The sequence below is a fragment of the Aquarana catesbeiana genome, linkage group LG09, assembly GCF_042186555.1.
Source record: "Aquarana catesbeiana isolate 2022-GZ linkage group LG09, ASM4218655v1, whole genome shotgun sequence".
NCBI lineage: Eukaryota > Metazoa > Chordata > Amphibia > Anura > Ranidae > Aquarana > Aquarana catesbeiana.
The window spans coordinates 191,293,640-191,318,699 of NC_133332.1; the positions used below are offsets into that span (position 1 = coordinate 191,293,640).

The 25,060-nt window shown below is 42.6% G+C and overlaps 1 protein-coding gene across 3 annotated transcripts in view; it reads right to left on the minus strand.

The window, feature by feature from the left end:
* The window catches only part of ZC3H12B (zinc finger CCCH-type containing 12B), a 163,801-nt gene that overhangs the window by 34,527 nt on the left and 104,214 nt on the right, over positions 1-25,060 (minus strand). Inside the window, exon 1 of one of the 3 annotated variants that reach the window (XM_073599457.1) lies at positions 1,321-1,600. The exons of the other annotated variants lie outside the window; for them this stretch is intronic. The gene's annotated coding sequence lies outside the window, so the exon portion shown is untranslated. Of the gene's footprint in view, positions 1-1,320; positions 1,601-25,060 lie in introns of those variants that run through there. 3 annotated transcript variants of the gene reach the window in all.

A 25,060-nucleotide genomic window follows, 5' to 3' on the forward strand; every position in this document is an offset into this window, starting at 1 on the left:
TGCCACATCTGCAGGCTGCAGTGGGAACATGTGATGCAATTTAAAAATCATGTAAATGTCCTGTCTGTCGCTGAAGCAGGCTGCTACCATGCTTACATAAGTCATGAAAGGGGTTTATGTTATGGGTTTGGATCAGAGATTCTACAAAAGAGCGCAAAGGACGACACATCATATAAATTGGCCTAGCATTTTAAACACATATGGTTGCATGTTACATAGTTACATAGTAGGTGAGGTTGAAAAAAGACAAGTCCATCAAGTCTAACCTATGTGTGTGATTATGTGTCAGTATTACATCGTATATCCCTGTATGTTGTGGTCATTCATGTATTGCGCTAGAAACACGAAAGACATGCATAAATCGTAAAAAAAAAATAATAATAATTTGCATAAATACAACAATATGAGATTTTTATATATAATTTATATAATTTATATCTATATAAATTTTATGTCTTTAACCACTTCAATACAGGGCACTTTTACCTCCTTCCTGCCCAGGACAATTTTCAGCTTTCAGTGCTGTCGCACTTTGAATGACAATTGCGTGGTCATGCAACACTGTACCCAAACTACATTTTTATCATTTGATCACCTCTGGGGTTTTTACTTTTTGTTAAACTAAAAAAAGACTTAAATGTTTGAAAAAAGAAAAATGTTTTTCTTCATTTTTATAAAATCTTGTTTTCTCCACTGACGGGCACTGATGAGTTGGCACTGATAAGGAGGCACTGATATGTAGAATTGATGGGCACCAATAGGCAGCACTGATTGGCACTAATATGGGCACCTACATGCGTTTCTGATGGGGCACTGGCAGCTGATGGGCACCTTTTTGGTAGCTGTGGTGGCACATCTGATGGGGCTGTGCTGATAATCAATGTGCTGATTATCAGCACAGACTCCCCCCCTCCCCCGACAAGGAGAGCTGCCGATCAGCTCCCTGTCAGCGCGAACCGAGGAATGCTGTTTACCGGCACTTCCTGGTTCACACAATGATCAGCTGGGATTGGTCACAGCTGATCACGTGGTAAGGAGCCTCCATCAGAGGCTCCACACCACGATCGGAGATGCAGTGTGTCAGACTGACATGCAGCACCTCCGAATGCCGCGTGTTATCTGCGGGACATCATAGGACGCCCAGTCAAGACAACAGAACCACCGCCAGGCTGTCATTCTGCTATTGGCCAGGCGGGAAGTGGTTAACGAAGCTCCGCAGTGCAGTGCTTGCCAAAACCTAGTGAACAACTAAAGTGAACCATGAAATCACAAGACACAAAAAAGTGCAAGGGTTAAAATAAATAAATAAATGGGACCAACCTCCAAAAAGGGCGTGCATCCTTGAACCCCTCGGGGTGCAAGGCTCCTGAGAGAGAGGAAAGGTACTCTTAGTCTACCTAGGCCAAAGTCAGATGGATCCTGCTTCTTATAGACCTGCAGAAGCTGGACCTTCAAGTACTAGGAGAGAGCTCTCCTGAAGGGAGACCCCCTGTTGGACAAAAGAAAAAGATCTTAAGGCCACAGATCCTCTCCCTGACATATAAGTGGAGAAATTATTCCTCTTTCAATACCCACCTTATACATCAGAAATTACCAACAAGCATAAAAGACAACCCAATCAAGCCTAAGCAGACAGAGATCTTATCCCCAAGCCTTCTATTCTGTGTACAAATTCATGACTAAACAACGCAACATGAGTGAGTAGACCAAAAATACATGCATTAGAGCTGCACGATTAATCGTTAAGAATCAAGATTGCAAATTTTTCCCTCTCGTGATCTTAAAGCATTTTCCCAATTCTTTCTTTGCAGAGAATTCTCTGCTCAACCCAACAGCTGTCAAAAAACAAACAAAAAACAGGCAGTCTGCCAAGTATCACAACATTCCCCATTCCTGAGCCAACTATAAACATTGTAACTTTGTTCTTTAGATCACAGGAATGAACTTCGGTCTGCAAATGAGCGAAGTTTAACCATTTAAAGACTAAAGCTTTTTCTGACAGTTGTTGGTTTCAAGTTAAAATCATTTTTGCTAGAAAATTACTTAGAACCCTCAAAACACACACTTTTTTTTTAGCAGAGATCCTAGAGAATAAATTGGTGGTTGTTTCCACATTTTATGTCATACTGTATTTGTGTATGTGTTCTTTGAAATGCAATTTTTTTGGGGGAAAAAAAAAAAAAACACTTTAATAAATAAAAACTAAACAGTAAAGTTAGCCCAATTTTTTTGTATAATGTGAAAGATATTACGCCGCGAGAATAGTAAGAGCATTGTGATCTTTATTCTAAGCAAGAAAATCGTGATTCTCATTTCGGCCAGAATCATGCAGCTCTAACATGCAGTAAGGCTCCATGCACACTGGATAGATGGAGTAATATATAATATATATATATATATATATATATATATATATATATATATATATATATATATATATAATCTCCTGGCAGAATTTATTATTTCTCGCCCATTTTTCAGAGAATATGAATAACACAAAAACTTTTTTCACTCATGGTTAGTGTTTGGTTGAAGCCATTTATGATCAATCAACTGTGTTTACTCTTTTTAAATCATTATGGCAACAGAAACTACCCAACTGACCCTGATCAAGAGTTTACATACCCCAGTTCTTAATAGCGTGTATTGCCTCCTTTAACATCAATGACAGCTTGAAGTCTTGTGTGGTATTTGTGGATGAGATTCTTTATCTTCGCAGATAGTAAAGCTGCCAATTCCTCTTGGCAAAAAGCCTCCAGTTCCTGTAAATTCTTGGGCTGTCCTGCATGAATTGCACGTTTGAGATCTCCCCAGAGTGGCTCAATGATATTGAGGTCAGGAGACTGAGATGGCCACTCCAGAACCTTCACTTTATTCTGCTGTAGCCAAATGATGTTTGATGTTCCTCCAGTATTTTTTGACAACATACTGCATTCATCTTGCCATCAATTTTGACCAAATTTCCTGTGCCTTTGCAGCTCACACATCCTCTAAACATCAGCGATCCACCTCCGTGTTTCACAGTAGGAATAGTTTACCTTTCATTATAAGCCTTGTTGACTCCTCTCCAAATGTAGCATTGTAGCCAAAAAGCTAAATTTTGGTCTCATCACTCCAAATGACTTTGTGCCAGAAGGTTTAAGGCTTGTCTCTGTGCTGTTTGGTGTATTGTAAGCAGGATACTTTATGGCATTTACGTAGTAATGGCTTTCTTCTAGCGACTCGACCATGCAGCCCATCTTTCTTCAAGTGCCTCTTTATTGTGCATCTTGAAACAGACACACCACATGTTTTCAGAGAGTCCTGTATTTCACCTGAAGTTATTTGTGGATTTTTCTTTGCATCCCGAACAATTTTCTTGGCAGTTGTGGCTAGGGCTGGGAAAAAAATCGATTTAAATCTTGAATCGAGTTGAGAGGTCATGCCCGCAGCGCCTCAGGACCGGCGCGGTTTCCAAAAAAAAAAAAAAAACTCGATTCAAATCGTGAATCGAGTTTTTTTTAGAGAACCGAAGATTTTTTTTTTAAAGAAAATCTCCCAGCCCTAGTTGTGGCTGAACTTTTAGTTGGTCTACCTGACCATGGTTTGGTTTCAACAGAACCCCTCATTTTCCACTTCTTGATTAGCGTTTGAACACTGCCGACTGGCATTCTCAATTCCTTGGGTATCTTTTTATATCCCTTTCCTGTTTTATACAGTTCAACTACCTTTTCCCGCAGATCCTTTGACAATTATTTTGCTTTTCCCATGATTTAGAATCCAAAAACGTCATTGCAGCACTGGATAAAAGATGCAAGGGTCTGTCAGGAGTCCAGAAACTCATTGACCTTTTATACACACACACACACACACACACACACACACACACACACACTAATTACAAGCAAACAGATCACAGGTGAGGATGGTTAACTTTAATAGCCATTCAAACCCCTTTGTGTCAACTTGTGTGCATGTTATCAGGCCAAAATCACCAGGGTATGTAAACTTTTAATCAGGGTTATTTGGGTAGTTTCTGTTGTCATTATGATTTAAAAAGTGTAAAAACACAGTTGATTTATAATAAATGGCTTCAGCCAAACACTAACCATGAGCGAAAAATGTTTTTATCACTCATATTCTCTGAAAAATGGCCAAGAAATCAAATTCTGCCAGGGTATGTAAACTTATGAGCACAACTGTACAAGGCCTTATCCACAGCATAGAGATAACCTAGTTGAACCTCAGTTAAAAGGCTTGATTCTAGGGGTTGACCAATATCGTTTTTTCAGGGTCGATACTGATTTTTCAGCCGCCTTTCAGGCCATTAGCCGATATCAGGTGCAGATATTCTGTACACTACCCAGATGCAGTGTGCCACTTGTCACTGTCTCCTGCAACCCATATGCAGCTTTTCACTATTTCTGACAGCGGTGTCTGAGCGGGTAAACTTGCACATGCGGGCGGGCTGTGAGAGATGGTGTAACTAGCCCTCTGCTCGCCTGCGGCTGCAGCTCTGTCCAGAGCAGCCTTCGCAGCCCTGCTGTAGGGGCGAAAAGCGGTGATGCGAGGCGGGCAGTGAGAGATTAGGTCCTCTCTCTGCTGCCCGTCACACTGCTGAGAGAGATTGCAGTGAGCGCTGCGCGGGGACAGCGGGAGGTCTGACCAATACAGATTATTTGAAAAATGTGAATATCAGCCCCCAATAATCGGCCACGTCAATAATCGTTCAAACCCCTACTTGATTCACAGCATAGAGAAAACCTTGCTGCAGCTAGAAGCCCTGCTCCTAAGTTTTCTATTCCTTATACATGTTCAGGATTAAAAAGCATACAATATGAATACAGACAAAGTAATAAGTTCATAAATTAATTGACTCCAATGTCCTGTATTTAAATAATACATAAAACAAGAGCATATTGCTGAAAGCTTGAGGTCAGGGTTTGTGGTGTATTCATCCACAAAAGACCCAACAATTAAAAAGATTCTTAAAAGAATTTTTTTTTTTTTTTTTATTTAAACAAACATTCTGACCCCCCATTAGTGCTCCCATAGCAAGCCACTTGCTATGTGGGCTTGCTCCCTAGCCACATTCCGTCTATTGACAAACACAGTATGGGTCGGCTCCGTCCCCCACTGTCGCCTCACTGGCTGTAATTGACAGCAACAGGAGCCAATGGTTCCCGCTGCTGACTAGCTCTCCAGTACAAAATATAAAGTCTTCTGTAAATGGGCAAAAGAGGGTAGGGGCAGGCATAGCTACTCTGTTTGCTTCTCTCCTCTCAGATCCCACAGTGTTTCTCCAGCAAAGCAATAAACCTGTCACATGCAAATAGACAGAAGACCAGGAGATGCCATGCGCCTCCTTGGACTTAACTCATAGTGTGCATTTTTTTTTTATACAAAGTGGCTGAATACCTACAATTCAGACTTAAGTTTGTGGGGATGGCTGCCCCTCATAAGGTAACAAAGGAAGAAATGTCAGAGGGAGGGACTATAGCTTAGTATTTAACCACTTAACAACCGGCCCATAGCCGAATGACGGCTACAGGGCGGTTGCATAACTCTGGGAGGGTGTACAGTGACGTCCTCCCAGAAACCCGTTCTCACATCCGTGCTCTGGACTCGGCGCATCACGGTAAGCGGCCGTTGACCATGTGAACGCCCTGTCAAATGACGGAGGGATCACATTTAAACAAACCGGCATGATATCCGGTTCCTCTTTCCCCTCTCCGTCCAGTGTGAGAGGAGAGGGGAGAGATCGGTGGCAGCAGCGCTGTGGGCTGGATGTGTAGTGCCCACAGCGCTGCTCAGTGACAAATCCATCCATCCATACTCGGCAAACCCATCCATCCATACTCGGCAAACCCATCCATCCATCCTCATCCATCCATGCTTACAAATCCATACTCAGCATACTCATCCATCCATCCATCCTCATCCATACTTGGGATACTCATCCATACTCATCCATCCATCCACCCCCATCCATAATTAGCCATACCAATCCATACTCAGTCATACCCAGCAATATTCAGCCGTGCCCAGCCATACCCATCTGTACTCAGCTATACCTGGCCATACTCATTCATGCTCAGCCATCCCCATTCATGCCACTACTGTGCCTCACAAAAGTGTAATAGGTAGTCAAATTAGATTTGAAACTTATGTCCCTAGAACACCTGATGGTGCTCCCTGCATGTTGGTCCTCTGTATGTGGCCAAGCAGTGTAAAAGTCTCACACAAGTGGTATTGCTGTACTCGGGAGGAGTAGGAGAATCTATTTTGGGGTGTAATTTTTGGTATGTATATGCTATGTGTTAGAAATATGGTGTAAATGGACAACATTGTGTAAAAAAAAAAAAAAAAAAAAAAAAAAAAAAGCGTTTTCATTTTCTTTACACATTTTCCAAAAACTTGTACAAAAAAATGACATGTTCAAAAGACTCGATATGCCTCATACATTATACACTGGGTTGTTTTCTTTCCAAAATGGGGTCATTTTTGGGGCGTTTCCATTGTCCTGGTTCTCCAGGGCCTTCAAAAGTGTAAGAGGTAGTCAAGAAATGATATGTGTAATTTATGCTCCAAGAACGCCTGATGGCGCTACCTGCATGTTGGGCCTCTGTATGTGGCCACGCTGTGTAAAAGTCTCACACAAGTGGTATCGCCATACTCAGGAGGAGTAGCAGAATGTGTTTTGGGGTGTAATTTGTGCCATGCATATGCTGTGTGAGAAATAACCTGCTAATATAACAATTTTGTGAAAAAAAAAGAAAAAAAAGCTTGATTTTTCAAAGAATTGTGGGAAAAAATTACAACTTCAAAAAACTCACCATGCCTCTTACTAAATACCTTGGAATGTCTACTTTCCAAAAAGGGGTCATTTGGGGGGTATTTGTACTTTTCTGGCATGTTAGGGTCTCAAGAAATGATAGGCCGTCAGTACTTCAGGTGTGTTCAATTTTTTAAAGATTGGCACCATAGCTTGTGGACTCTATAACTTTCACAAAGACCAAATAATATGCACAGATTTGGGTTTTTTTTACCAAAGATATGTAGCGGTATAAATTTTGGCCAAAACATATGAAGAAAAATTACTAATTTGCAAAAATTTTATAACAGACGAAAAAAAAATGCATTTTTTTTAAAAGAATTTGTGGTCTTTTTCTTTTATAGCGCAAAACATAAACCCAGCAGTGATTAAATACCACCAAAATAAAGCTCTATTTGTGTGAAAAAAGGACAAAAATTTCATATAGGTACAGTGTTGCATGACTGAGTAATTGTCATTCAAAATGTGAGAGCACGAAAGCTGAAAATTGGTCTGGTTAGGAAGGGGGTTTAAGTGCCCAGTGGTCAAGTGGTTAAATCTTCTAGACAGCCATTAGACGGATCCTTTTTTTCCCCCCCTTGTGTTTGATAAAGGTGTATTGATTTATCAGTGAATGCTCGATTTGAGCTGGGGAGTATCTAGGGAGCTAATTGACATATGGTGACCATTTATCAGAACTTTGTCATTTCCGTGTACAGACTCGGATGTTGTTTTTAGAATGGACAACGTTGTCATTTTTAGTGCTGGGTGAAGGGGTTTAGTAAATTTAAATTGATTGGGGTGTTTTAAAAAGCAAGAGTTCACATATACTTTAAGGATTTTTCTGCTGTACTATAGGATATCATTAAAAGCACTAAACTTCCAAGTGGAAATGAGATGAAAGTACAAAAAAATAACAGTATACAGGATTTACGCTAAAATCACATTCACTCAAAGTACATTTAACAAATATGCTTCATGGAAGACTGGCAGTAAACAATTAAGGATTTTTAAAAATCATGTTGTACATTTCAAAAAGACGTCACAGGTGTTATTGATCAGCCTGTTATGTCAGAATCCATTAGGTTACTGAAAAGCATCACAGCATCAGCCCACTTATTTAAATACTTGACATTTTGTACCAAGATATACCTCACAAGGCAATAATGGAACAAAGCTCCTCATCTCGTCATAACATTTGCCAATCCATTATCCCTTACCCAAGAGCCTTCTACCTAAACTACAGGACTCTTCAGAATATCCACTGCATCTGTAGAGCAAGTGTACAGAGAAACCTGAGAGATCAAGATAGATCTATATATAAAAATATATTCCATGATGTCTTCCAATGATAACACATTACAGAGACAGGTATAGTGATCTTTTTGAAACAAAGTAGGACTACCAAAAGAGAGATAGAGAATAGATATGTATTATATTATACACACACATATGCATACATACATACACACACAGATCTACAGTGGATATAAAAAGTCTACGCACCCCTGTTAAAATGTCAGGTTTCTGTGATGTAAAAAAAAAAAGACAAAAGAAATCATTTCACAACCTTTTCCACCTTTAATGTGACCTATAAACTGTACAACTCAGTTGAACAACAAAACTTCAGGCTAGGTTTCCACTAGTGCGTCCCCAAAGTCGCGCGATTTTACCGCGACTTTTTACCGCGATTTGAAGCAATGCCTGTATCTATAGACCTCAAGTCGCATCAAAGTGGGACCAAAGTAGTGCAGGGACTACTTTGAAGTCGCTGCGACTTGAAGTCGCACACATATGAACGGTACTCATTGGAAATCATGGGAAACAATTTGTCATGCGACTTTTCAGTCCCAAGTCGCATGAAAAGTTGCACTAGTGGAAACAGAGCCTCAATCTTTTACGTGGAGGGGAATAAATAAATAAATGAAAAAAAACCCCTAACATAATATGGTTACATAAGTGTACACCCTTAAATACTTTGTTGAAGAACCTTTTGATTTTATTACAGCACTCAGTCTTTTTGGGTATGAGGCTATCAGCATGGTACATCTTGACTTGGCAAAATTTACCCACTCATCTTTGCAAAAACATTTTCAGCCCTCTTCAGATCACTCCTCTGTTCATTTGGATGTACGCTTTGAGTCATTGTCATGCTGAAAGATGAAGTTCCTCTTCATGTTCAGCTTTCAGAAGCCTGAAGGTTTTGTGCCAATATTGACTGGTATTTGGAACTGTTCATAATTCCCTCCACCTTGACTAAGGCGCCTGTTCCAGCTGAAGAAAAAACAGCCCCAAATCATGGATGCTGCCACCACCACCATGCTTCACTGTGGGTATGGTGTTCTTTTGGTGATGTGCAGTGTTTTTGCGCCAAACATATCTTTTGGAAACATGGCCAAAAAGTTTAATCTTGGCTTCAGACCATAACACATTTTCCCACATGCTTTTGGGAGACTTCAGATGTGATTTTGCAAAATTTAGCCAGGCTTGGATGTTTTCTTCATAAGAAAAGACATACAGTGAAGGAAAAAAGTATTTGTACATTTGCCCACTGATAAAGAAATGATCAGTCTATAATTATGGGTTTATTCTGAGAGACAGAATAATAAAAATATCCAGAAAAACGCATTTCAAAAAATGTATAAAATCGATTTGCATTTTAATGAGTGGAATAAATATTTGACCCCTTCGCAAATCAGGACTTAGTACTTGGTGGCAAAACCCTTGTTGGCAATCAGAGGTCAGACATTTCTTGTAGTTGGCCACCAGGTTTCCACACATCTCAGGAGGGATTTTGTCCCACGGTAACTCAAACATTCAGCTCCCTCCACATATTTTCTATGGAATTAAGGTCTGGAGACTGTGCTTCTTCTTGAGCCACTCTGTTGCTTTGGTCATGTGTTTTGGGTCATTGTCATGCTGGAATTCCCATCTACAACCCATTTTCAATGCCTTGGCTGAGGGAAGGAGGTTCTCACCCAAGATTTGATGGTACATGGCCCTGTCCATCATCCCTTTGATGCGATGAAGTTGTCCTGTTCACTTAGCAGAAAAACAACCCCAAAAGATGTTTCCTCCTCCATGTTTGACGGTAGGGATGGTGTTCTTGGGGTTATAGGCAGCATTCCTCTTCCTCCAAACACGGCGAGTTTAGTTGATGCCAAAGAGCTCGATTTTGATCTCATCTGACCGCAACACTTTCACTCATTTCTCCTCTGAATCATTTGGATGTTCATTAGAAAACTTCAGACGGGCCTGTACATGTGCTTTCTTGAGCAGGGGGACCTTGCAGGCGCTCCAGGATTTCAGTCCTTCACAGCGTGGTGTGTTACCAATTGTTTTCTTGGTGATTATGGTCCAAGCTGCCCTGAGATCATTGACAAGATTCTCCCGTGTAGTTCTAGGCTGATTCATCACTGTTCTCATGATCATTGAACCTCCACAAGGCGAGATCTTGCATGGAGCCCCAGACCAAGGGAGATTGACAGTCATTTTGTCTCTCTTCCATTTGCGAATAATCACACCAACTGTTGTCACCCTCTCACCAAGCTGCTTGATGATGGTCTTGCAGCCCATTCCAGGCTGGTGTAGGTCTACAATCCCTGACATCCTTGGACAGCTCTTTGGTCTTGGCCATGGTGGAGAGATTGGAATCTGATTGATTGCTTCTGTGGACAGGTGTCTTTTATACAGGTAACAAGCTAAGATTAGGAGCACTCCCTTTAAGGGAGTGTTCCTAATCTCAGCTAGTTAGCTGTATAGAAGACACCTGGGAACAAGAAATTTTGCCAATTGATAGGAGATCAAATACTTATTTTACTCATTAAAATGCAAATCAATTTATAACTTTTTTTAAATGCGTTTTTTTCTGGATAATTATTGTTGTTATTCTGTCCCAAACTGTTCAAATAAACCTACCATTAAAATTATAGACTGATCATTTCTTTGTCAGTGGGCAAACGTACAAAATCAGCAGGGGATCAAATACTTTTTTCCCCTCACTGTATGAAGAATATGGGAGATTGTCGTCACATGTACCACACAGCCAGTACTTGCCAGATATTCCTGTAGCTTCCTTAATGTTGCTGTAGGCCTCTTGACAGTCTACCTGACCAGTTTTCTTTTCGGCTTTTCAACAATTTTGGAGGGATGTCCAGTTCTTTGTAATGTCACTATTGTGCCATATTTTCTCCACTTGATGGTGTTCCATGGTATATCTAATGCCTTGAAAATCTTTTGTACTCTTCTCCTGACTGATACCTTTTAACCACATCAATACTGGGCACTTTAGCCCCTTCTTTCCCAGGCCAATTTTCAGCTTTCAGCACTCTTACATTTTCACTGTCAATGACAATTGCGCGGCCATGCTACGCTCTACCCAAATTAAATTTTTTATCATTTTGTTTGCACAGAGCTTTCTTTTGGTGGTATTTATTCACGACTCGGTTTCTTATTTTTTGCGATATAAGGGAAAAAAGAGCAGAAATTTGGAAAAAAAAAAACAATACATTTTCTTTATTCTATTCTAAAAGAAATCCAATAAAATCGAATTTTAACATAAATTTAAGCCAAAATGTATTCTGCTACATGTCTTTGGTAAAAAAAAATCCAGTTAAGTGTATATTAATTGGTTCGTGTGATCACGGACAGAGGTAAGAAAATGATCATGTACAGATGTGCGCAGGTGATCACGGTCATATGTGTGCAGATAATCATTGGGACATGTGATTTTACTGGGACATATGTGGGGGACAGGTGTTTTGGGACATTGTGTTTTACACTGTGTGTTACTATGCTGGTGATCAGTGTAAAAAGCTGTAAAAAACAGCTCATACACACTGATCAGCCGGTTGCAGCGATCCGCTCTCCTCTGCGACAACTAATGTGTGAGGAGAGCCGATTGCCTAGCAAACGGTTCTCTGTTTACATCACGATGGCTGTGATTGGCCCTCCTGATCACATGACGGCCATGTCCAATCAATCACAGAGCCCTCCTGCCGATCTGAGATGCGCTGCGTCCGGGTGACACGAGCGCATCGGGATCACGCCGCTGCGCAAGCCCGCGCGCGATCCCCCTCCTTCTGGGGGACGTTCCTGGACATCGATTCAGAAGGAGAGATCGCCCACCTGGCCGTACATATGCAGTGGCCGGGTGGGAAGTGGTTAACAATGAGATCCCTCTGATGCTTTGGAAGCTCTCTGAGAACCATGGCTTTTGCTGTAGGATGTGACTAAGAAAATATCAGGAAACACCTACTAGAACAGCTGAACTTTATTTGGGGTTAATCGGAGGCACTTTAAAATGATAGTAGGTGTGTACGGACTCCTATTTAACATGAGTTTGAATACGGCTGCTTACCGTATTTTTCGGACCATAGGGCGCACCAGGTTATAAGGCGCACTAGCAATGATCAGCTACTAACGGGGTTTATTTTCATATATAAGGCGCACCGGGTTATAAGGCGCACCGGGTTATAAGGCGCATTAAATGAAACAAAACTCTGATACGGTAAGTCAAATTTTATTCAACTCTTTCACAATAACCATAACATGGTCTTTAACAATAACTCTCAACATTGTTCAGTAAAATAGAAAACAATACACTCACTTTTTCACTCTATTCTTCTCCCGCAAATCCAAATTCTTCATCTTCAGTGTCTGAGTTCAACAATTGGGCGATTTCGGCATCAAGCACGCCTGTATCCCTCTCATCATTATCCGAGTCAGTCTCGTTGCTGTCATCGGTACTTAGCTGTTCAGTGATAATTCTGGCCTTCCTGAAAGCTCGGATGACACTGGAGACTGATACCTTCGCCCAGGCATCCACGATCCACTGGCAGATAGTGGCGTAACTCGCCCGGCATTGCCTCCCTGTGTTGGTGAATGTGTGTTCGCCTTTTGTCATCCAATGCTCCCATGCAGCTCGCAGTTTAACTTTAAACGACCTGTTGACACCAATATCTAGTGGCTGGAGTTCTTTGGTAATCCACCCGGAATGATTGCAAGCACCGAATTAGTTTTCTTCACTTGGGTTTTGACAGTATCGGTCAGATGGGCGCGCATGGAGTCATAGATCAATAGGGACGGAGATTTGTGGAAAAAGCCATCCGGTCTCTTGACGTAAACCTCTCTCAGCCACTCACTCATCTTCTCCTCGTCCATCCAGCCCTTCGGGTTAGCCTTGATGATGATGCCAACCGGAAACTTTTCTTTTGGCAGAGTCTTCCTCTTGAAAATTACCATGGGTGGTAGTTTCTGGCCATTAGCCTGGCACCCGAGAACTACAGTGAAGGATGACTTCTCGTTTCCTGTAGTGTGTATAGATACCGTACTGGTCCCTGTTCTCTCGACAGTACGGTTTACGGGGATATCAAAGGTAAGGGGGACCTCGTCCATGTTGGTGATGTGTTCTGGCCGGATCTTCTTTTCATTGATCTTGTTCTTGCAGTAGGTACGGAAAATGGCCAGCTTTTCTTCGTAATCCTTTGGCAGTTGCTGTGACATAGTAGTTCTTGTGCGGATAGAGAGATTATGCCTTTTCATTAAACGGAAGCTTCAAGAGGGACCTCCTCGAAAGTCGTTGATCTCCATGTCGCGTGCTATTGATGTTGCTTTGAGTCGAATAGAGACAGTAGAGACACTTCTACCTGCGGTTCTCTGTTCAATAACCCACTGTTCAATTTTGTCCTCCAACTGTGGCCATCTTGCTTTGTTTCCTCGGAAACTCAGTTTGGTCTTCTTTACCTGGCGCAGGGCATCTTCTTGCTTCCTCCACTTCCTTACCATTGATTCATTAATGTTGAATTCTCTCGCAGCTGCTCTATTTCCATGTTGTACTGCGTAACTGATAGCCTTGAGTTTGAAATCCGCTTCGTAAGCATGTCTCTTAACAGGAGCCATTTTTTGGGCAGCGAGACTATGATGGCCGTAATGCCCAATCCAAGCAGTGCAGCTTCGTAGGATTACCAAAGCTAGGAAGCTGCACTGCTTGGATTGGGCATTACGGCCATCGTAGTCAGGAGGTGTGCGCATTCATTCCTTCATTTTCTATACTCGCTGCCCAAAAAATGGCTCCTGTTAAGAGACATGCTTACGAAGCGGATTTCAAACTCAAGGCTATCAGTTACGCAGTACAACATGCTAGCCGTGCTAAAACATTTTGACAGATTTTTGCCATACATTAGGCGCACCGCATTATAAGGCGCACAGTCGATTTGTGAGAAATTTAAGGCTTTTAGGCGCGCCTTATAGTCCGAAAAATACGGTAATTCTGAACACAGCTACATTCCCAGTTATAAGAGGGTGTGTACACTTATGCAACCACATTATTTTATTTTTTATTTTTTTACCCCCCCCCCACCCAAATATTTCAGTTTGTTTTTCAATTGAGTTGTACAGTTTATAGGTCACATTAGAAAGGTAGAAAACATTCTGCAATGATTTATCTCTGTCTCATTTTTTTTTTTTTTTACATCATAGAAACCTAACATTTTAACAGGGGTGTGTAGACATTTTATATTTATCCACACACACACACACACACACACACACACACACACAGGGGACGGAAAGTATTCAGACCCCCTTAAATTTTTCACTCTTTGTTATATTGTAGCCATTTGCTAAAATCATTTAAGTTCTTTTTTTCCGCATTAATGTACACACAGCACCCCATATTGACAGAAAAACACAGAATTGTTGACATTTTTGCAGATTTACTAAAAAAGAAACACTGAAATATCACATGGTCCTAAGTATTCAGACCCTTTGCTGTGACACTCATATTTAACTCAGGCGCTGTCCATTTCTTCTGATCATCCTTGAGATGGTTCTACACCTTCACTGGAGTCCAGCTGTGTTTGATTATACTGATTGGACTTGATTAGGAAAGCCACACACCTGTCTATATAAGACCTTACAGCTCACAGTGCATGTCAGAGCAAATGAGAATCATGAGGTCAAAGGAACTGCCTGAAGAGCTCAGAGACAGAATTGTGGCAAGGCACAGATCTGGCCAAGGTTACATAAAAATTTCTGCTGCACTTAAGGTATCGGGGGAGAAGAGCCTTGGTGAGAAAGGTAAAGAAAAACCCAAAGATCACTGTGGCTGAGCTCCAGAGATACAGTCGGGAGATGGGAGAAAGTTGTAGAAAGTCAACCATCACTGCAGCCCTTCACCAGTCGGGGCTTTATGGCAGAGTGGCCTGACGGAAGCCTCTCCCCAGTGCAAGACACATGAAAGCCCGCATAGAGTTTGCTAAAAAAACACCTGAAGGACTCCAAGATGGTGAGAAATAAGATTCTTTGGTCTGATGAGACCAAGATAGAACTTTTTGGCCTTAATTCTAAGTGGTATGTGCGTAGAAAACCAGGCACTGCTCATCACATGTCCAATACAGTCCCAACAGTGAAGCATGGTGGTGGCAGCATCATGCTGTGGGGGTATTTTTCAGTTGTAGGGACAGGACGACTGGTTGCAATCGAGGGAAAGATGAATGTGGCCAAGTACAGGGATATCCTGGACGAAAACCTTCTCCAGAATGCTCAGGACCTCAGACTGGGCCAAAGTTTACCTTCCAACAATGACCCTAAGCACACAGCTAAAATAATGAAGGAGTGGCTTCACATCAACTCCGTGACTGTTCTTGAATGGCCCAGCCAGAGCCCTGACTTAAACCCAATTGAGCATCTCTGGAGAGACCTAAAAATGGCTGTCCCCCAACGTTTACCATCCAACCTGACAGAACTGGAGAGGATCTGCAAAGAGGAATGGCAGAGGATCCCCAAATCCAGGTGTGAAAAACTTGTTGCACCTTTCTCAAAAAGACTCATGGCTGTATTAGATCAAAAGGGTGCTTCTACTAAATACTGAGCAAAGGGTCTGAATACTTAGGACCATGTGATATTTCAGTTTTTCTTTTTTAATAAATCTGCAAAAATGTCAACAATTCTGTGTTTTTCTATGGGGTGCTGTTTGTACAGTAATGAGGAAAAAAATGAACTTAAATGATTTTAGCAAATGGCTGCAATATAACAAAGAGTGAACAATTAAAGGGGGTCCGAATACTTTCCGTCCCCACTGTATATCTATATCACACACATATACATACACACATATAATTTTTATTTCTTTTTATATATATGCTGGGCGACATGAGTGTACGAAACAGGACACTATAACACCACACACACACACACAATTTCATCAGTCACAAAGGGCACTTCTATGGCTAGCTGATTTTCTCCTTCAGAGACTGTAATCAATAAAGGAAGAAAGCTGGAGAAGCATTTGGGGCCTTGTAGCACTCCTTATTTACCAGCGACCCCAGCAACATAAATTTATAAAGGCTCCTGCATGATGGTCTAAACATGTCTCAAATCCACGTACTATGTGACACAAAAGCCTCATAAAGTAAACAAAAAAACAAAAAAAAAAACTTCCTTTACTTTCCCTGACTGAGCCACATCCTTCTTCATTTGTACCTCACATGCCCCCCCAACCAAACACTGCAGCTCAGTGTTGAAGGTTTCAGCAAGAGACAGTGCTGCCAATCCAGAAAAGAGTGGGTGGGACCATGTGTGGCCAAGTGTTGAATGACAAGCTACAGGCTTGTGAGTTGGCAGTGACAATGCAGACAGCCAAGCCTCCTGTAATATCTTTTTCATCACACTGTAGTGCCTGTATGAAGTGGGTGCAGACGTTTTCACACACATAACTACAATAATGTTGCAGATTTTTGTTTTTCTGGAGGACCTGTCAAGCTACAGATGTTCTTCCCATTTAAATAAATAGGAACCTGTCTGTGCGAGCAGCACTAAACAAAATTCTGAAATTGTGTGCAGTGGTATATAGTCTGCAGAGGAGCAGGGCTGTAGGAAAGTATGATCTACTACAAAAAGTACAGGGAAGAGTAAGGTCGGGGAAGAAAAAAAAAAAACACATACTTTTACTTTTTTTTCCAAGGTTGCCACCTTAGGGGGGAAAAAAAAGTATGTTTTTTTTTTTTTGTTCTTTATACCCCCACCTTAGAAGAGTTGGAACCACTTTTTAAAATTGTAGTAAACTGCTGGGTGTTTTTTTTTTTAAACCTGCAAGACAATGTGAACGAAGCCCTCCAACGGCGCACTGTCACCCGGTCTTCTTTCCGGGTTCCACGGACTCCAGCTGTGTGAGTGGCCAGAGCCGCGATGACGTCACTTTTGCACAGGTATGCCGTTCCTTCAGAGCACATTCGCCAATGCACGTTTAGGAGATATTTACAGTACCTATAGGTAAGCCTTATTATAGGCTTACCTATAGGTAAAAATTATGCATAAGAGTTCACGCTCACTTTAAAACTATCAGTTACTCTATTTGGAAAAATTCAGATAATTTTCCAGTAAAAAGGCAAAGATATAAAATCGGTTTCAGGTTTTTGTTACGGTGTCCACATTGGGAAGATTTCCAGATGCTTCCTACTGAACAAACAATATTTGGAAATATAAATGAAGACACAGAGGGCAGGGTTCTACACAATTCAAAACTAAAGAAAGCTTGGAGGTTTAGCTGTTAACATTTAACTACTTGCTGTTCGGTCACAGTAGATTTACTGGTCAAGTGGTAAAGAAGATGATTACAGTTGTTTTTTTTTTACCGTTTTGTCTCTTATGGGACAAAGTACCCTGCTTCATAACCACAGTTTGCCTTGGCTCTGAGCACTTTCCACAGACAAGCAAGACACAAAGAATGCTGGGGAGGCCGTGTTAGTCAGCCTCATCATTCCCCTTGCTGTTGATTGGAAGAATACGAGCTTTCTGATAAGATCCCTGGAATTATCCCAAAGAAGCTACGGCACTGTAGCATATTCTCACAAAATGTAGGTACTATGCATGTGTTTTGTGTGGCAAAAAAGGAACTGTCACAACCCCCAATGTGTTTTTTGACACTATAAGCTTTTTCACTGGGTTATTTACAAAAAATATACAAAAATAAAAAAATAAAAAACACATGCGCAGTGAATCCCTTCAGTGGTCTGTAGAAAATCAGCTGTTGCACACTCTGTCCCACGCCACCATTTCTTCTGAGGTCATCAAAAGAGCTGGCTGTATGAGGAAATGACAGCCAGCCCATGATGACGGGCAAGTGTTTCCTAAGGATACGTAAATTCTCACCTAGACAGCGTCTAGAAAGCTTGTTCCCAAAACAAATTAAAAAAAGGAAGTTATTTAATAAATATCCGAGAGGAGTTGGAGGAGGAGGAGGAGGAGGAGGAGGAGGAGGAGGGGGGAGGAGTGAAATGAAGGAAAGAGGGTGGGGAGGATTAAGCTCTGCACAACAATTTGTCCAGCTAATCTGTATGTAAATTGTTTCTGTGTGAACTGGGAAAAAAAATAGGTTCTTTAAGGCCATTTTCTTGTCAGAAGGAAAGTTTTTATTATGGGCCATAGTAAAATACTGTACTGCATTTTGACCACTAGATGAAGCTAAGTAGCAAAGGAAATTCATATGTCTTTGTAATGAGACATACAATGTAACAATTCTAGAGAACACTAGAGAGAATGAGCAAATAAACGTAACAATGTAACGTATTTAATAATTTCCCTCTAGCATTCACAAGAATTGTTGCATTGTATCTCTTGTTACAAAGATGTATGCATTTCTTATGCATCTAGTTGCCACAATGCAGTATCTTACTACTGCCTGTAATTAAAAAAAAAATGTGTTCAAAAGAGAAACTAGCCTGAAGAACATTTGTTTTGCCCAGTTTGCACAGTGTACATGCAGAATGGCTGCACAAATGGCTGTGCATTTTTTTCTCTCTTTTTTTTTTTATAAATATAGCTCATAACATTTTTCTAAAAAACAAATAAAGATGCTGTTCCGACATCCTACAGGATAGACCCCTAACTGGGGGTTTGCAGTCATTTCTAAACTCCCAGATTGTTAGTTATTACAAATTCTACTTAAATATTCAGGGTTCTTATAGAATAACATGCTTATCTTTCACAACATAGGACGCAGTACACAGATACTTAGGTCGCCAATATTAAACGAAATTTAAACTTAAAACAACAAAAATTTAATCTATGGCAGTTTACCAATCCTTGGATGTGCTGCCTGCATTACTTTTCTTTAGACATAGAACATTTCTAGCAAATACCCATTGCTCTTGCCAGAAAAGCAGTGTCCTTGTCGCTTCCTGTGAGTTGAAGTGAAATCACAAACAATGCTGTTTTCATTCCAAGCTATCTTGTAAAAAACCTTAGGGCCCTTTCACACTGACAGCGTGGCTGCGCTAGCGGTAAAGCAACACTAGTTTTAGAGGAACATTTTGGCCGCTAGCGGGTCGCTTTTAACCCCCGCTAGCTGCCAAATAAAGGGTTAAAAGTGCCCGCAAAGATGTATACACCGCTCCTAAAGCGCCGCAAAGATGCTGCTGGCAGGACTTTTTTTTTTTTTTTTTTTTTTTTTTTTTAACGTCCTGCCAGTGCAGCGCCCCAGTGTGAAAGCACTCGGGCTTTCACACAGACTGCAGATGAGGCATTTTTCAGGTGCTATTTTTAGCGCTATAGCGCCTGAAAAACACCTCCGGTGTAAAAGGGGTCTTAGTTAGACTTACCGGTGATGGTATTTCTAGAAGTCTTTCAGGACAGTACCTGGAGGGAAAGTAGCGCCACCCAACTTCTTAGAAAACACTGCGATTAATACCTTTTAAGGCAGCCCACTTCCACCATGGTCTCAATCGTAACCGAGAAACCTCCAGCCATGCTGAAAGACAGAATTTAAGGAAAACATACACATACAAAAATAACAGTGCAAGTAATAATGGGAACCACTAGGGAGAGTAATAGCTGCAGTCCTAAAAGACTTCTAGAAATACCGGTAAGTCTAACTAAGGTTTTCTCAAAACGTCTTTCAGGACCGCACCTGGAGAGGATAAGCGAGAATTAACTCTAGGGTGGAACCACCGCCTGTAGGACCTTCCGGCCAAAGGCCTGCTCCGAGGCTGACAGTAGATAGACTCTAATGCCGGATGAATGTAGTGAAACTTGTCCATGTTGCTGCCTTACAGATCTGCTCGGGTGAGGCTCCACCCCTCTCAGCCCAGGATGTTGCTACTGCTCTAGTTGAATGGGCCAGGATACTTTCCGGGAGTATATGCCCGAGGCCCTGTAGGCTTATTTAATGGCTGTCCTGATCCATCTTCCCATTGAGCTTTTGGAAGCCCGCCCCCCCTTACGAGCCTCTGCAAAAAACGCAAAGAATTTGATTTCCTAAATTGCCTAGTCAACTCCAAGTATTGTAGTAGACATCATTTCACATCCAGCATGTGGAAGCCTTCCCCTTTAAGACTAGCTGGCAATGCACAAAACGTTGGCACAATTACCTCTTGTGAATGATGAAAAGAGGAAGAGACCTTAGGCAGAAAGCCTGGGTCAACCTTCAGAACTATCTGGTCTGGGAAAATTGTTAGGAAAGGTTAAACTATAGAAAAAGCCTGCAGCTCACCGACTCTTCTGGCAGAGGTGACTGCCACCAATAGGGCCGTCTTTAAAGTCTAATCCCTTACTGTAGTGTTTTCTAGTTAGTCCCTGCAGAACCACTGACAAGTCCCAATTTGGAAAAAAATTGATAGGTGCTGGTCTTGACTTAGCCATGGCCTTAAAGAACCTAATTATCAACAGGTCTTGTGAGAATTGTGTTTCCAAAAAAACTAATGAAGCGGCCACCTGTGTCTTCAAGGTGCTAACCGCCAACCCCTTCTCCATTCTATCATGAAGAAACTCCAGGATGGAAATGATCTCCTGCAGCAAATACTGCTTTGCCACGCACCAGGAGTTGTAGCAGTTCCAAACCTTGAAATAAATATCTCTAGTAACTTTTTTCCTGCTGTTTAGCAGCGTAGAAACTAATTTGTCCGATAGACCCCTTTTTCTTTTTTAGGATCTGCTCCTCAGAAACCAAACTGCTAACTTGAGCTTATGTTTGGATGCCGGATGGGCCCCTGCTCCAGTAGTTTGTCCCGTAGAGGTAACATCTAATGGGGTTCTGCCACTAGGTTCAGAAGTGTTAAGAACCATATCCTTCTTGGGCCAATAGGGGGCCACACGTATCAGATTTGTGGATTCTTCCTGAAATTGTTTGGAGGACCAGCGGTATTAACTGGAAGGGGGGAGAAGCATAACACAAATGGAAGATCCAAGTCTGGGCCAGAGCATTCAGGCCCCTTGCCTGATCCCTTCCGTTCAGTGAAAAGTAAGTCGGGAGCTTCGCGTTTGAGTGGGTCGCAAACAGATAGACTTGCGGATTGCGCCACTTGTTTGCCACAATCTGGAAAACTTCTGAATTTAGACTCCGAAATTCTCCTCCTGCTCAGGAAGTCTGCCATCCAATTAAAACTGCCCTTCATATGCAGTGCCGACAGGGACGCCAGATTGTCCTCTGCCCAGATTAGGATCTTCCGAGCCAAGGTCAGGGAACCCTGCTTCTGGTACCTATCTGGTTAGCGATCGCCGTGGTGTTGTCCCCTGATACCTTCCTGAAACCAAAGGTGCCCCATCCAAATTGCCTTTAGTTCCCTCCAATTGGATGATCTTTTTTTCGTCTGAGCTTGAGCAGACCCCTTGAGCAAAACGACCTTCCAGATGTGCTCCCCACCCCCAGGAACTTGAATCTGTCATTAGCCTTTGTGACACAGGGAACACCCAAAGTAGACCCTCGATCAGATTTCCTACACCACCACAATTTCCTCCTCACTTGTAAAGGAATCATGAATCGTTTCTCCAAGGTTTCTTCGTGCTTCCCATTTTGGACAGTTATTTACTGCAGCTCCCCCGAGTGGAGGCGGGGCCATTGAATGGGCAGAAGAGAAGATGTTAGAAGACCCAATGTTGACATAGCTGGCCGAACTGTCACTGGCAAGCTTGTCTGCATCTGTTTTATCGCCCCCAGAATCTTTTCCTTGTTCTCTTCTGGCATGAAGATCTTTTGTTGAATTGAGTCGATGGTGTAACCCAAAAACATTATCTCTTGGGAAGGAACTAGATTAGACTTTTCCTTGTTCAGGAGCCAAGCTAAACTTTGCAAGTGGTGTTTTGTTCTGCTCAAATTTGTCAGCAGCTGATCTTTTGAGCTGGCAAACAGAAGAAGATCATCTAGAACACAGGACTATCATGATTCCCTGGATCCTAAGAGGTGCCGAAGCTTCTGCCATGATTTTGGTGAAGATCCTCGGAGCCGAGGACAACCCAAAGTGCAGGGCTCTAAACTGCAGATGGGATATCGTGCCCTCTGAGCTGACGGCCAGACGGAGAAACCTTTTGGATGCCACTGCTATTGGGATGTGAAGGTAGGCATCCCTGAAATGTATGGAAGCCATGAAAACACCCACCGTGAGAAGCTTCCTTATGGAGTAAATCATATCCATCCATAGCCACATCCTTGTATCCATATCTTTGTAGCGAATGGATGGATTCAGCAGTTTTAGGTTCAAGATTAACCGAAATTTCCCTGTGGGTTTTTTTATTAGAAAAATGTGAAAATAAAACCCTAGCCCTTCCTCCTCCTGAGGAACTGGAATAAATCGCTCCCTGCCGCCTCAGGTCCTTTAAAAAGGGACATTAATACTAGGGCCTTGTCCTGCGCTTCGGGGATCTGGGTTACAAAAAAACGGTTTGGAGGATTTTCCGAAAACTCTAGTCTGTATCCCTGGGAGATGACATTCAGGACAAACAGACTGGATGTCACCGCCCTCCACCGAGGGAGGAAGGATAGAAGTCTCCCTCCCACAGCAGGACCTCTGTCACTGGCTTTTAGCTGGCTGTTCAGGTCATCCAAACAGAACTCTAGCCCTGCCCCTCCTCCTTTGTGAATTCTAGGTTTTCTTATAACCCATTTCCTTGGAGGCCCAGGTTTGCTGAAAACGACGAAAAATATTTTTAACTAGGGGCGCTTCATTTTCTTTGCCGGAAATGCCTTTTTCTTATCTGTGGTCCTATCCAAAATGGTCTCTAAGTCAGGGCCAAACAGCAGATCCCCATTAAAAGGGAGACCACAGAGTTTCAATTTGGAAGCGGAGTCCCCAGACCAAGTTTTTAACCAGAGAGCCCTTCGTGCCGAGTTTACCAGGGTCAAAGTTCTGGCGGACATTCTGATGGACTCGACTGAGTCATCTGCTTCATAACCCACTGCTTTCAACAGAACTGGGATGATGTCTAACAGACCCTCTCGGGAAGTACCTCCCTCAGTATGCTTCCTCAACTGTTCTAGCCAGTGTTACAAGTTTCTGGCTACCACCGTTGAGGCCATGGCCGGCTTGAGAATGGCCATTGACAAACCCCATGCTTTTTTTTAGAAGGGAGTCGGCAGGTTTATACATGGCATCCTTTAAGATGCCCATGTCCTCAAAGGCCAAGTTAGTATCGCGAGAAACTTGGGAAAAGGCCGCATCTAACTTCAGCCTTTTGTTCCACACATGCGACTCATCTTCCTCAAAGGGAAACCTCCGCTTAAGGGATTTAGAGAAAAACAGAGCCCTCTCTGGGTCCTTCCATTCTTGTTTGACAGCCTCCAAAAAGGACCTTGTTTACTGGAAAAACTCTTTGTTTAGCTTCTCCAAGGCCCTCAAACATCTTAACATGCAGGGATAAAATCAACCTTATCCTCCTGAATGCTAAGGGTGGTATGGATGGTCTTAATCAAATCATCCACTTCCTCAAAGGATAACTAGGACGATCCTGCTTACGGCCTCTTCCTCTGAGTCACTCTCCTCCCTGAATACTGAAGTGGACAGCAGAGGACTGGATGGTACACTGGCCTGACTCCCTGATTGGAGTGCCAGGTGCTTGTCCAAAAAGGAGTGGAAGGATTGAAACGTATCAGTAAGCTCTTTTTGTAGGGAGACCAACAGATTTGAGCTTTGTGGCTGTTTAGCCTTACCCAATTCCTGCTTTACCAGGTCGGCTATACAATCTTTGCATAGTCTTTGTCTAGGTCTCCTTTAGGGATGCCTTGAATGAAGGGCACCTTTTCTTAGAAGAATAGGGAAGGTTATACTTTGATTTTTTCTGTGCTGTCTGCAATAAAACCAAGAAAGCACCCGATTAGGACCTAAACCCTAATCCCCATTCTTCCCCCCCAAAATACCTACCCATCCCACCCAAAGAAAAAGAGGAAGGGGGGGGGGGACCATCCAACCATACTCCTCAGTGAGGTAACTCAAGGGGTATGGAACAGGCTCCCCCCCCCCCCATATTACCAGGACACCAAGGGAAGGGAGGAGGGAAAAGAACATAGCCCTAGAGCCTCTGCCCCAGCTTACCTGGGCTTGGCTGGCTCCTGTTCCTGCCATTACCGCTAACTCCGCCGACTCCATGACTGCAGCAGGTATTGCGGCTATTGCTGTCCTTTTTTAAAACTCCCCATCTCTTCCCTGCTGCGAAGACCGGAAGTACACGCCAGCCAGGGCCTGCCCCCTTCTCCCTGCATTCCACAGGCCGGAACCGGAAGCCACGCTCCTGACAAGAAGTCCCGCCCCTTTTGGAAATAACGTCACCCGCCACTCAGAACCCAGAACAAGCAGAGGCCTGGGAAGCCCATGGCCTCGCGTTGCAGGTCCAGGGCAGATCCCCCCAGCCAGTCCCGAGCAGGAAGGGAGAGGGGAGCTCCGGAACATTCCCCACCCTTCTGGGAGGATGCTGGGATGGCCTCATAGACCACCAGGGTCTAGGAAATAAAAAAAAAAAAGAAAAGGGGATCTAAGGTATGCCATGCCCCCATGCACAGGACCTCTTCCTGGGGTGAGCGCAGCACACCCATCATTCCTTACAACACTTCCACCATGGCAGAGGAAACACTACAACTGAGGTCATGGTCGAAGTGGGCTGCCTTAAAAGACATTAATCACAGTGTTTCCTGAAAAGTTGGGTGGAGCTAAGCTTTCTCCGGGTGCTGTCCTGAAAGACGTTTTGAGAAATTACAGATTATCCTGTCCCTCATGTAATGGATATGAGGAGAAGACAACAATGTTTGGGATCCATATCAGATGAGCCACCTAGAGAGTGTGACAACGCTACTTACCCATAGATACAGTGGAGGGAGTGAGCGTTGGCACCCTAAAACAGGAATTGTGTTACCAGGATCACCAGGTGATAATAAAGGGAAAAAACCTCAAACCACCACATCGAAGGGCTTTTAAGCCACAATTTATTACAATTTTGTTTTTGGGTTTAGATGCCCTTTAAAGAGAATCTAATCTATAGGACTACAATTATATAATTCAAATCAGA